We start from the raw sequence: 14355 nt of genomic DNA, 5'->3' as shown, positions 1-14355 counted from the left end.
TATATACACATTTTTTTTTTGGAGAGGTTTTTGCTATAAGGTACATGCCTTCACCAGAAAGACAGAGAGAGACAGAGAGACAGAAAGTGAGAAATCACTCCCCAGAGAGGATGGCCTCATCACAATCCCTTCTCCATTCTCTTCTCAGGTTCTTGGGCACACATGCACACGCGCCCGGTGTGAGTTTATGCAACCAGGTCCAGGACTCATATCACAGTGGACGACAGGGGAGTCCAGCAACATAGCCATTATGCTTTCTGCTGGTCCCCCTATACTATATATTTTTTATTTTTTTTCCACCAAATATTTTTGATGTGTGTATAGTTGAATCTGTGGGTCAGAGCCTACAGATAGAGGGTCAACTGTGATTTAAGAAAAAATAAAGTAAACCTTGTAAACCAAAAAGGACAAAAATTTGGGAGGTGGAAAACAGATGCAGATGAGTGAGCACTGAACATTTACCAGCCGGGAAAGCCACCATTTGTTACCTGCTGAGATAGACACCCTAAGGAAGTTTGTGGGAGCTGGAACTGCTCTGAGGTTCATCCTGAATTGACAGGCCCACTATTTAGAAAGAAAGTGTCCCTCAGGGCAGTGCAGTTGGCTGATGAGAAGTCTGCATTAGTAATAGCTGGGTTCTCACAATCCTCTCATCTTTCAGATTTCTAGAATTTGCTCCCTCTGGCAAAGTAAAAACATCAACAAAAACCTCCCTATCATCTTCTATAGTTTCTTGCTCTTAAGTAAGGAGAACTCAAGATTATCAGGCAGTTACAGAAAATCTCTAAAATAAAAAGAAATTTACAAGCAAAGGAAATGAAGCAATTTGGGGGAAACAGAAAAATATTAATTACAAGGTTTTATAATATTCTTCTTTGTTTTCTAAAAGGAATAATTTTAGAAAACCTTATAATTAATATCTTCAGAGATCAGGGAAGCAGTTTTAAAACAAAGAAAAGGTCCTACAAAAAAGGAATATTTGAAGAACAAAAAGTGTAAAAATGATTCAACAGGCAGGAAAAATTTTTTTAAAATTCCCCTCTAGTGGGACTAGCAGATGGAATAATGGTTACGTCACTGGACTCCCCATAGCTGACCACAGTTTGAGTTCCAGACATGGAGGCTTGAAACTCACACTGGTCACAGGTGTGTGTGTGTGTGCCCAAAATCCTGAGAAGAGAATGGAGGTGAAAAGATTGTGGCATGGCTATCCCCACCATGGGGTGATTTCTTGCTGTCTCTCTGTCTCCCTAGGAAGTAGAGAAATTAAGAATAAATACTTAGAAAATTAGAGAATCATCAAGGCAGTCTATTATCTGGCTAATGAGAGTTTAGAAAGAACAGAGAAAATGAAGATATTTTTCTTCCAAAGGAGTATTATAGGAAAATTCTTAGAAAACACATAAATCTTTTTTTAAGAGAGATTTTTGCTAAGGGCATGTGCACTTCCCAGAGAGAGAGAGAGAGAGACAGCCAGTCAGAAAGCGAGAAATCACTTCCCAGGTGGGATGGCCATGCCGCAATCCCCTCTTCTCTATTCTCCTCTCAAGATTTTGGGCATACACTCACATGTGCCCAGCCTGAGTTTTAAGTCACCAGGTCCATGACTTGAACTGTGGTTGACTATGTGGGAGTTCAGCAATGTAACCATTATACCATCTGCTGGCCTGAAAAACATATAAATCTTTAGACCTCGCACAATGAATTAAAAATAAACCACCTCAACAACAGTAGGAATAAAAAGAAGATACGACATTCTTAGAGAAAGAACATCTTACATAAAGAATGGAATATCAGAATGACATTAGAGTTTTCAAAAACAAATGCAGGCTAAAAAGCAGTAGTGGAATTTCTTCAAAATCAGAATGAGAAGGACTTTCAACCCAGAATTCAATACCCAGAGGTTATGGTTTATATGTATCCTCCAAAATTTGTGTTAAGAAATAGAGCCTAATGAGAGGTGAGCAGGTCATGAGGGGTCCCCTAGATCAATGCTACTGTTGCTGGAATAGGCTAGTTATCATGGGAGTGGGTTCTTCGTAAAAGGATGAGTTCTGTCCCCTTCCTTACTCACTCTCACTATCTCTTGACCTTCCACCTTTTGGCACAGACTGGCACAGAATGAAAGCCCTTCACAAATGAAGGTGCCATGCTCTTGGATGTCCCAGATTTCAGAATCATGACTCAAATAAACTTCTATTATTGATAAAATACCCAGTCTATTGTATTCTGTTATAGCAACAGAAAATAGACTGACACAAATATTGATCAAATGGAAGGTTAGAATAAAGACATGTAAGATATTAAAGAACACAAAAGAAATTCTCCCCCATACTCCTTTTCTTAGGAGGTTATTGAAGGATGTGCTCCGAGCAGACACAAAATAAGCCTGAAAGAAGAAATAATACCTGGCACACAGTAAAGACATAACAAGTAAAGAGTTTCATGAATAAAACCGGCAGTTGACCAACAGAATAATCAATTCAGCTCAGAGCAGGAAGATAAAGGACTTGAAGAGAAATGTATTCAAGGGAGGAAAGTGGAATCTATACATGATATAGTTAAGGAATTTTACACTATAAATCTGTCTGAATGGTTAGCAATGAACTAATGATAAACTAAACATTTTTCTTGAAAAAAAATCAAGATGTGTTCAAAAGAGAATGGAAGCATGACTAAGAAATGACTTAACTGTAAGAAGAAATTATATAATAATGACAAGCAGGATTTCATTTTAAATTGTTTTATAACAACATAAAGAGTACAAGTATATATGTGTATGTGCATTGTGGGAAAGAATACAAAATTGTTTCTATAATGAAAAAAATAAATAAGAATCTATCATTGATGCTTCAAAATATAGAATTTATTAGCAAGTGAAATTGCTAAAACTTTGAAAGTGATAACTTCAGGTGGCTGAATCAAGGATGAGGAAGAAGTCTGTTCTTTCTCTTTTCAAGACGTATAGTAAAGGACAGAATATTATATACCTGTGTTACTTTGGTTTAAAAAAATATATGAGACAGCTCAAACGAGTCAATTAACATTTTCACATCTCCTTTTCCTTTCATGTAAAAATGGGAAAGATACCTCTCAGTATTTTTGTAACTGCTGAATAAACCAGTAGATGAAAACACTTTATAAATCATAAACTTCCAAGAAATATAAAAATGTGAACAGGAAAGCCAGACTTCTGTTTTCAGTCAAATCTAAAAACACAGATTGAAGCTGTTGGGTCCTAACCCAATGCAGGGCATTTGTAACACAAACACAACATTCATAGCTGGAAACTAGGTTGTTTTGGTTAATTAAAAACTGAGGTGTGGGGGGGTGCCAGCAGGTGGCATAGTGGTTAAGGTGCTGGACACACCCACATGGCCCACCACTGTTTGAGTCCTGGACTTAGTGGCTTGCTTTCTCACTTTTCCTCTCTTCCTCTGTGTCTCTCTCTGGTCAAATTAAAAAAAAAAAAAAAGAATAAATTAAATTTTAAAAAAGTGATGGGTTTGCCAAAAATTAAAAAAAAAAAGGCAAAAAAAAAAAAAGTTGGGGTGGGCCAGCAGGCGGTGTGGTGGTTGAGGTGCTGGACTTCCACATGGTTGACCATAGTTCAAGTCCTAGACTTGGAAGTTTGCTTTCTCAGTCCCTACTCCCATCCCCCCACCATCATCTCTCTGGTGAACACATATGCCCTGCAGCAAATTAAAAATAGTAATGAATAAGACTAAGTAATTATTTTTAAAAATGGGATAAATAAGCAGTTGTGACTACAGATTTTGAAGAAATTCAGAATGTTAGGCTGTAGGCGTGGGCAGCTTTGAGGTGGGGGTTGGACGCCACGCCACAGTTGGCTGATGCAATCTAGATCTAACCTGTCATCAGACCTGCGTTGCACTCAGATGCAACCTGGATCTAATCTGTCATCAGGCCTGCGCTGCACTCAGGTCTAACCCAGATGTAGCATATGTGCTCTACTTTGCACATGCACTCTATTCTACACACAATGCTCTACTCTGCACATGGGACTCCACTCTGCACACGTCACCAGACGTCACGTGGCACACTAGTCTGCTCTCCCCCTAAACCCTTACCACACATGAACTGTTCCTACCTCTAAGATACTCTCCCTCCCAGTACCCTTATAAAAATCATTAAACCCTCCCTGGGAACCAGCAGTTAGCGTAATGGCTATGTCGCTGGACTCCCACGTAGTCGACCGTGGTTCATGTCCCGGACCCGGTGGCTTAAAACTCACGCCAGGCGCGTGTGCGTGCGTGCCCAAGATCCCGAGAGGAGAATGGAGGAGAAGGGATTGCGGTGTGACCATCCCCCCTGGGGGGTGATTTCTCGCTTTCTGTCTCTATGTCTCTCTCTGTCTGTCTGGCGAGCGCACGCGCCCTACAGTGAAAATCTCTCAAAAAAAAAAAAATCATTAAACCCTCCCTTAGCATGCGACTGCTCTGGTCCGTTTCCCGCTCTCTCTTTCTCTCTGTTGGATCAGCGAACTTCGCCTGGGAGCACTCCCAATAAAGGCTCTCCATTTCTGTTTTCTTGTGTGGTCGGCCCATTCCTTACACCTAACACTAAAGCCACCCTGAGCATGATTCAGCTAAGAGTTTCAGGGGCATTTCCAGTCTCTCTATTTCACAAACATTATGAACATCAATATACCATGCCGGGAACTACCAGTTCCTACAAAGCTGAAAACCCCAGTTGACCTTACAGCTGACAACAGGATCACTGCCTGAAAGGGACATAGACAACTTGGAGAATTTAGAGAAAAAAGGCAAACGCTTACAAAAAATCTGGGAGTGCCAGCCCCATAGTGCAACAATTAAGCTATCTGCAGAGGGAGACAGATCCTACATGGCCAGCCACGATTTGAATCCCAGTCCCAGCAGCTTGAAAAACACACCAGGTTCATGTGCATGCCCTAAATCCTGACACGACAGAGAAACAAAGGGGAAAGAATTGCATGTGACCACACCTTATTGGAGGTCCACTCTCTCTTGCACACATGCATGAGCACATGTGTCCTCCGGTGATAAAAAACAAAAATCTAATAAATACAGCAGAATTTCTTTCTAGAAACTCACAATGTATGTTAGTACATTCAGGGTACTGAAAGAAACAAAAGTTTATATAAAATTACCTTCAGGTTATATGTATTGTATAAGGTGTATATGAAACGTAAATAAATTTCATGCTTAGACTTGAGTCCTTTCCCTAAGTTATCCTATTTTTTATATATTATATATGTATATATATATATGCAACTATTCTAAAATCCAAAAAAATCTGAAGATAAAAACTAAAGACAGAAGAAGGGGCCTTCAAATGTATAAAGAGTGTTTAAATATGGGACTCTTGCATCAGCTGAAAACAGAACACAAGGATATGGGACTCAGATTTAGGTAGACAAAGGTAGAACTACCTAAGATTCCAGGTTGCTACACGGTGACCCCATTGCCTTCAAGGAAAACAAAAACACTTGAAATGTGGCAGTAGCAGTGAAGTCGCTGAGGATGAGTTCTTCTCATCTACCATGATATAAAGTTGTTGTTGAGGGCCCAGCAGGTGGCATGGTGGTTAAGGCGCTGGACACTCCCACATGGCCAACCATGGTTCAAGTCCTGGACCTGGTGGCTTGCTTTCTCTCTCTCTCTCTTTCTCTCTCTCTCTCTTTCTCTCTCTCTCTCTGGTCAAATTAAAAGAAATGAATTAATTAATAAAATTAAATAATTAAAAATAAATAAATAATTTTTTAAATAAAGAAATTTCTTCTTGGCCAGCTAGCCCTCTCTGTCACAGTAAGTTGGACATACCATGTGGAAGATGAGCAGAAGGACTATATGAACATAGGCAGGATCCCTGAGTCACTACTAGGTGGAAAGTTGCCTGGCCAGGTATATGAACATTATATGAACAAAGAACAAATTCTTCGGGTGTCGAGGCACTGAGAGTTGGGCGTTGTTGTAGCAGCTAATATTATCTACCCTGACTATATAGCATACATGGATAAATGGCTTTGATCAAACCAAATGCTGGGTACAGAGGTATTATTATATTCTCTAAAGGCTGCTGTATGCTCAACATATTTCATAATAAATAAGATACCAGAAAGCTTCATTCCTTTAGGCACTCTGAGAAATCCACTACAGGACACAGTTTGGAAGATGAAAACACATGAGAAGGAGGAAATGTACCCGAAGGGATTTCACTGTACTTGAGTGTTTTGTTTTTTTAAAAACAAGTTGTTCTGAGATGCCTTAGCCAAACACAAAAGAACGACTACTTGCTTTATTAAACAAGTAGAAATCATATTCCTTAATTGGTCAGCTTTCTTCCCAGAGACATGTTTCATGAAAGGAATGGGAAATGCATATGATCTCAGGGAGGCCCTGGGCTGCTCTGAAGGGATAGATCCCAAGGCAAGAAAGAGGACGCCTGTGATAAGCTCTGCCTTGGGAAACGCTCCAAGGGAGGCAGCGTATCTCCATTGTCCTTGGAATCATCTACTGTATCCTCTGAAGATGAGTAAACAGGGAAAGAATTCACTGTTTTTTCCTTCCTTTGGCAAATAATTTTGAATCAGGATAGTGGAAAAGTACTGTTTCTGAAACAGTTGTCTGTTAACAAATTTGTGTGTAATCTGCCCCCATGGGGAAAGTATTAGCACTGCCTGGGTTACTCTCCCCTTGTTGATTCATTTAAAGCTGCAGGTACCAATGTCAAGTTTTCATAGGACAAAACAATAGGGATTCTTGAACTTTCTAAGTCCCTTCAAGAAGAGTTGTGCCCTAAAATGCCTTGCTTATTCGCAATTTTTGAAATGGCATTTATTTACTGAGAGTGAGAGCGAGAAAGACAGAGGCTCCCAATGGAGTCTTACCATGTTTTGATCTTCCCTGTAGATTTCCAGCCAGCCGAGATCATGGCTGTTCCCTATGTGCTCCAGCTGACGGAGAATCTGAATCCAGGTCCTTCCTGTGTGGCTCCAGCTCCTGCCCCACTGTCCTTCTACCTATGGCAGCACAGCTTGGCCTTATCCACAAATCTTACTTTTAAAAGTCTATTTCTTTATTTCATCAGAGCAAGAGACAGAGAGAGAGAGCCAAACACCGTCAACAGGAAAGAAGGATAAGACAGGAAGGATTGCAGTGTGACCATTTCCAATGGGGGTAATTTCTCACTTACCCTCTCCCCCTCTCTCTTGCTATCAAGTGCACATGCTCCCTGGCCAATTCTTTTTTTTTTTTTTTTTTTTTTTTAAGGAGGTACTAATTTGTATGGCAGGAATTCCTTTGCTCATTCTTTCAGCCAGGATGGGGGATCAGGGATGTTTGTGTGGAGGAAATGACATTTGAACTAGACCTCAGGGTAACAATGTACCGTTTCAGAAAAGGTCAAAGTTATTGAAAATCAGTAAAGTGCTTACAGTGAGTGGGGTTAATCAAATTTTATGTCCCATTTGTGATATGCTTTGTGTTTTTAATGTAATATTTCAAGCAAACAGAAAGACACATAAGAATTTAACAAACGTTTTTGTACCCACTATCCTGCTTTGTCAAATTGTAGCATTATATGGTATTTGCCTTAGGTTTTCTGTCACATAGAAGTTTCCTACACAGCCCTCCATTCCATATTCACATCATTATTCTCCTCAGAGCCAATAACTTTTTTTTTTGAGTGATTTTTTGCTATAGAGCACGTGTGTTTGCCAGAGAGAGAGGAACAGAGAGACAGGAAACAAGAAATCACCCCCCAGGGGGGATGGCCATGCTGCAATCCCTTCTCCTCCATTCTCCTCTCGGGATTTTGGGCACACACACACATGTGCCTGCCATGAGTTTTAAGTAGCTGGGTCCAGAACTTGAACTGTGGCCAACTACATGGGAGTCCAGCGATATAACCATTTTGTCATCTAGTTCTGCTAATGACTTTCTTAAAATGGCATTCTTTTCTTTCTTTTTTTTTCTATTTGCCAGAGGGTGCATGTGCTCATTTAAGAGAGACAGAAGGAGATGAGAGAAAGAAGCACCCCTTCCCATATGGGGATGGTCACACTGCAATCCTTTCTCCTGTCTCTTCAATCCCCCCATTTCAGGATCTTGGGCACTCACACATATGTACCCAATGTGTTTTTCAAGTCACCAAGTCCAGGACTCAAACCATGTGGTTGGCCATGTGGGATCCAACAGCTTTAATCACCTAGACATGGGCTGGCCTGGCATTCATTTTTCTAATTTGGAATCTGTATCCTCTGCTGCTTATTTCACCCTTCTGGCAGATGCAGCATGTAGACTCTGCGTCCTTCCTCACGAATCTTAGAAGTTTCCTCAGTCCAGTGCAGGTGCGTGAATGACGGTCTACTGGGTGGTCTCTAACTCCAGCTTTTCCAACAAGCTTGGAACTTAAGAGGTGGAGAAAGAACTGGATATGATCTACCATTTGGTTTCCCCATTTGTGTGGAAGCTGATCTGGGCCTAAAGTGGATACTCCAGAAATTGCACCTCTGGGGAGACATTGAACACATTGGACCGTTGGTCAGAAACCTTTGTCAATTGCCTTCCTGCTTCTATCCTAGTAATGTGACTAAGGGTAGGACATTTGGCCACACTGAGACCCTTTAAGACATCAGGCCCCAGAACCCTGAACTGCAGGCCCACCAAGCTATGTGTTTCTTTGACTTTGAACTTACCTCCACTAGAGCATTTTATAAATGCATAATAATTATTAGGTTGGTGCAAAAGTAATTGCAGTTTTGCATTGTTGCTGTTTGATATGGGATACATTCTTTTTTCAAAAAATAATTATTTATTTAAATTTAAATTTATTTATTTTAAAATTTGCTATAGGACACGTATGCTCACCAGAGAGAGAGGAAAAGTGAAAAAGCAAGCCATCAGGTCTGGTTCTCAAACCAGGGTCAGTCATGTAGAAGTTCAGCACCTTAACTCCTACAATACCTCCTAGCCCCAATATGGGATACATTTTTAAATAAATGTAGTTATTTATACATCATTGTAATGTGCATTTCTTGCTTTACTTTTTTTTTGTCAATGGCTTATGGGTTGCTGTTTATTTTATATATATCTTAGATTATGGAAATTATATTAGACAAAAAACAAAATCAAGTGATTTTTTAAAATTTGAGTTCAAAATGGGTCATAAAGCAATGGAGACAATGTGCAATATCACATTTAGCCCTTCATTTTTTTTTTTTTTAGAAGTTTTTGCTATAGGGCGCGTGCACTCACCAGCCAGCCAGAGAGAGACAGAGAGACAGAAAGCGAGAAATCACCCCCCAGGGGGGATGGCCACGCCACAATCTCTTCTCCTCCATTCTCCTCTCGGGATCTTGGGCACGCATGCACATGTGCCTGGCATGAGTTTTAAGCCACCAGGTCTGGGATTTGAACCGCGGTCGACTACATGGGAGTCCATCAACAGAGCGATTATGCTAACTGCTGGTTCCCAGCCCAGTAACTTTTTTAAAGAATTATTTATTTTATTATTATTTTTCAAAATTTGTTATAGGAAACATGTGCTCACCAGAGAGAGAAGGAAAAATTGAAAAAGCAAGCCTCCAGGTCTGGGAGTCAAACTGCGGTCGGCCATGTGGAAGTCCAATGCCATAACTACTGTACCACCTGCCAGCCCCAGCCAAGGAACAATGAACGAAGGTATAGTACAGTAGGGGTTCAAGAAGTTTTGTGAAGGAGATGAGAGCCTTGAAGATGAGGAGCATGGTAGCCGGCCATCGAAAGTTGCTAATGACAAATTAAGAGCAATTGTGGAAGCTGCTCCTCTTCTAATAACACAAGAAGTTGTTGAAGAACTCAGCGTTGACTATGCTATAGTCATTTGGCATTTGAACCAAACTGGGAAGGTGAAAATGCTCAATAAGGGGCTGGCAGGTCGCATGGTGATTAAGGGCACTGGACTCCCACATGGCCTACTGTGGTTTCAGTCCTGGACCTGGCGGCTTGCTTTCTCACTTTGTATCTCTCTCTCTCTCTCTCTCTGTACTTCTCTGGTCAAATTAAAAATAAATAAATAAAGTTAAATAAAATATATAATTTTTTTTGGAGAGTTTTTTTGGTTTGTTTGTTTCTGTTTTTGTTTTGCTATAGGGCATGTGTGTTCACCAGACAGACAGAGAGAGATGGAGAGACAGAAAGCAGGAAATCACCCCCCATGGGGGATGGCCACGCCATAATCCCTTCTCCTCCATTCTCCTCTCGGGATCTTGGGTACACAGGCACACGCGCCTGGCATGAGTTTAAGCAACCGAGTCCGGGACTCGAACCGCAGTTGACTACGTGGGAGTCCAGCGACATAGCCATTACACTAACTGCTGGTCCCTCAATAAAATAATTTTAGGAAAAAAATAAAAAAGAAAATGCTTGATAAGTGGAATGCCTTGTGAAGAGATCAAGAATTCTTTTAAGAAATTGTTTTGTTTTTCTTTTTTTGAGAGGTTTTTTGCTATAGGTCAAGTGTGCTTGCCAGAAAGACAGAGAGAAACAGAGAGATAGAAAGCGAGAAATCACCCCCTAGGGGGGATGGCCACGCCACAATCCCTTCTCTTCCATTCTCCTCTCAGGATCTTGGGCACGCACGCACATGCGCCCAGTGTGAGTTTAAGCCACCAGGTCCGAGATTTGAACCGTGATCGACTACGTGGGAGTCCAGCGACATAGCCATTACACTAACTGCTGGTCCTAAAAAATTGTTTTGAAGTGTCATCTTCTCTTATTCTATGCATCAATGAGCCATTTCTTCATCAGATTGTGACATGTGAAGAAAAATGGATTTTATACAACAGCTAGCAATGACTGGCTCAGTGGCTGGACCAAAAAGAAGCTCCAAAGCACTTCCCAAAGCCAAACTTGCACCAACAAAAGGTCACAGTCACTGTTTGGCAGAGTGTGACCAACTACAACATTCTGAATCCCCGTGAAACCATTACCTCTGAAAAGTCCAGCAAATCAAAGCGATACACTGAAAACTGCAATATCTGCAGTCAGCATTGGTCAACAGAAAGGGTCCAGTTCTTCACGGTGATGCCCACCCATATGTCACACAACTAATGCTTCACAAATTGAACAAACTGGGCTACAAAGTTTTGCCCCATCCGCCATATTCTCCTGACTTCTCGCCAACCAACTACCACTTCTTCAAGCATCTCCACAACTTTTTTTTTTTTTTTTTGATGGAGGTTTTTGCCTTAGGGCACACACATTCACTGGAGAGAGAGAGAGAGACAGAGACAGTGAAAGGGAAAGTGAGAAATCACCCCCCAGAAGTAAAGGCCACACTGTAACCCCTTCATTCTCTTCCCAGGATCTTGGGCATGCACACACATGCACTCAGCATGAGTTTCAAGCCACCGGGTCCGGGTCTTGAGCCATGGTCGGCCATGTTATAGTCTAGCAACATAACCACTATGCCATCTGCTGTCCCCCTTCAAAACTTTTTTTTAGGGGAAACGCTTCCATAACCAGCTGGATGCTTTCCAAGAGTTTATTAAATCCTGAAACATGGCCATTGAACCTATAGGAAGAAACAAGCTTATTTCTCATTGGCCAAAAAAGTGTTGATTATAAAGGTTCCTATTTTGATTAATAAAGATGTGTTTGAGTCTAGACATAATGATTCAAAATAGGGACTGTTACCCTAATTTACTTGCCTTCTCAGTTGAACTGTGAACTTAAGAGCAGGGACCATGTACCTGACGAATATGAGGTGCTCGGTAATACTGGATGAGTGAAACTCAACAAATATAAATGTATTTAGGATCTAACATAGTTATATGCACATTTTTAAAAGACAGAGTCTTGCTATGTTGCAGTCCTGCCTCGGCCTCCTGGGTTATGGGACACACATGCACATCACCATGCCCAGCCTCTAAGCTGGACCAGAAATTGAATTGGGGTCTTCCTTGTGGTCCCAGCTTGCAGAGCACTGTATGTGAGCAGAAGATGCCAATGCAACGTGGCCTGTATGTATGTATGTATGTATATGTATGTATGTATGTGTGTGTATATATATATATATATACACACATATGAAGTATAAAATGCACAGCTAGGTGTAGTTCTCACTGGGAACACAAACCAGCATGAGTGACGTTGGCAGCCAGCGCTGCCCTCCTCAGCATTGATGCTTGTATTGCTGCCCTGTGGTGTCACTGCCTCCTTAGCCACTGAAGTTGGGCTGCCTGGGGTCCAACCCAGGCACTGCCATTTACTTCAGGCAAATGATGTAACTTCTTTGTTTCTCAATTACTCTTGTGTAAATGAACCCAAGTGGAAATAAGCTGCACCAGGGTAAGGACTGGGATCTGCTAGGTTCACTAATCCAGTGATGCACGTTAAGCAGAGCTGGGCCTGTGGTAGGTCGGCATGGACTATCAGTGAATGGAGGCATGGATCTTCGGAACCATCTCCCAGGGTTGTCTCAGGGATGATGGGAGGTAATGTGCGTGCAAGTGCTCAGTATGATGCCTCACACAGTGAGCACAGAGCACACTCGCACATCTTTAAATGATGATTTGGAGGAATATGTCATGGCTCTGGGGGATGCCATCAAGTCATTCTTTTTTCTGTCTTTTTTTACTTGCTAGTGGGTGTGTGTGCTCACCAAAAAGAGGGAGAGAACCCCCAAATGGGATGTGGTCATGCCACAATCCTTTTTCCTCCTCATTTCTCCATCTCATCAGGATTTGGGGCACACATGTGCATGTGCATGACATGTTTTTCAAGCTGCTGAGGTTAGGAGTTGAACTCTGGTTGGCCATGTGACATTTGGCTCCCAATGCACCATGCTTAACCTCTGTGCTAAGGGTCCAATCCTCAATTTTTCTTGATTTCAAACTCATAGCCTCCAGATTTCCCCACGCTGAGGTGTGCCGTAAGCATGGTTTTCCCCACAGTGTGATGACTGATCTCAGAGATGCTGACAGGTGCCCCCGGTCCTCCTGGCTTGGTGGGACACAGGTTCTTGGGAACAGGATGAAAAGACAGCCCCAAGTAGGGGGTGTGTGTCTGTGTGCTTCCTTCCCTCCCCATTTGAGGAAGGTTCCTGGGCATACAAATGTCCTGCAAAACTCCCGAACTGAACGGGAAATGCTAACAGCTGTGAGGAATTACATGAGTGGAATTTTCTGACACTTTGGCCTGATGTGGGGGAGCAAATGTCAAGCATGTTCCAGATTGAGGAGGACAATAGGCAAAATGCTACCACGTGGGGGATTCCGTAAACACACTGGGAACGTCAGATGGTATTTAGGGAAGGTAAGTGATTAGCCCTGTGCCTGCCCACTGCCTCGCCACCTTTAACCACCCCCTTCAGATACTGCTCTTATACATAACACTTGCAGTCTTTGCTGACGTTGAAAGCTCATATCATTTTTTATGATTAAAAAAGTTTATTGTAAAACTCTGGAAATTATCAGAGAATGATTAAGAAAAATAAAAACTTTACCACCCACCAGAGATAACTATTATTAACATTATGGTAAATCTCCTTTATATTTAACAATTTATATAATTTGCTGCTTATTAAAAACAAGAAAAACACTATGACATTTTTAAAAAGAATTATTTCATTTAGCTTTTTTTCTTTATTTATGTATTTATTTTAATTTGACCAAGAGGGACAGAGAGAAAATGAGAAAGCAAGCCACCAAGACCGGGACTCGAACCGCAGTTGGTCATGTGGGGAGTCCAGCGCCCTTTACCACCATGCCACCTGCTGGCCCAGTGACCATATTTTAAAAACTGAACATAGTATCTTTTCTACCTCCATGGTATATATCTTAGTATATTACTCAATAGTCTTCAAATTTTGATTTTTGTTTATTTTCTATTGCAAAGTCCAAAAGGACCAGATAGCACATATTTATATTTTAAAAGAAGAAGAAGGAGATCCAGCCATGGCAGCCCACATGGTAACTGGTACACATTGCTATGAAGCCGGCTGAGGCCATCTGGGAGGCCTGGGATGGATTCCTGACCCACCCTAAAAGTCGGGCACACACCAGTAGTCCCAGTTTCTCTGGAGGCTGATGCACGAGGATTGCAACACAGCAAGATCCTGGTTTAAATAAGTCATTGGGACGGAAAGGCTAGGAAAAGGGAAAGAAAAATGAACACCTTGGAACATCATTCTGACTACCTAGTATTTAAACATACAAATGTGACATAATCTAGCCTATCTGCTGTTTATATAGATAGACAGACAGACAGACAGACATACTATTATATACTATATATACAATGATATACTATATATACTATATATATATTGATATACTATGTAAACTATTTATAATAATATACTATATAA

The 14355-nt window shown here is 41.3% G+C and overlaps 1 protein-coding gene across 1 annotated transcript in view; it reads right to left on the bottom strand.

The window, feature by feature from the left end:
• GNA14 (G protein subunit alpha 14) overlaps window positions 1–14355 on the bottom strand; it is a 233922-nt gene that overhangs the window by 63990 nt on the left and 155577 nt on the right. The window lies entirely within an intron of this gene.

This window comes from Tupaia chinensis, unplaced genomic scaffold (assembly GCF_000334495.1).
Source record: "Tupaia chinensis unplaced genomic scaffold, TupChi_1.0 Scaffold000147_1, whole genome shotgun sequence".
NCBI classification, from domain to species: Eukaryota; Metazoa; Chordata; class Mammalia; order Scandentia; family Tupaiidae; genus Tupaia; species Tupaia belangeri.
Note: the sequence above shows the minus strand (reverse complement) of the source record. Positions and strands in the feature narration are given on the sequence as shown.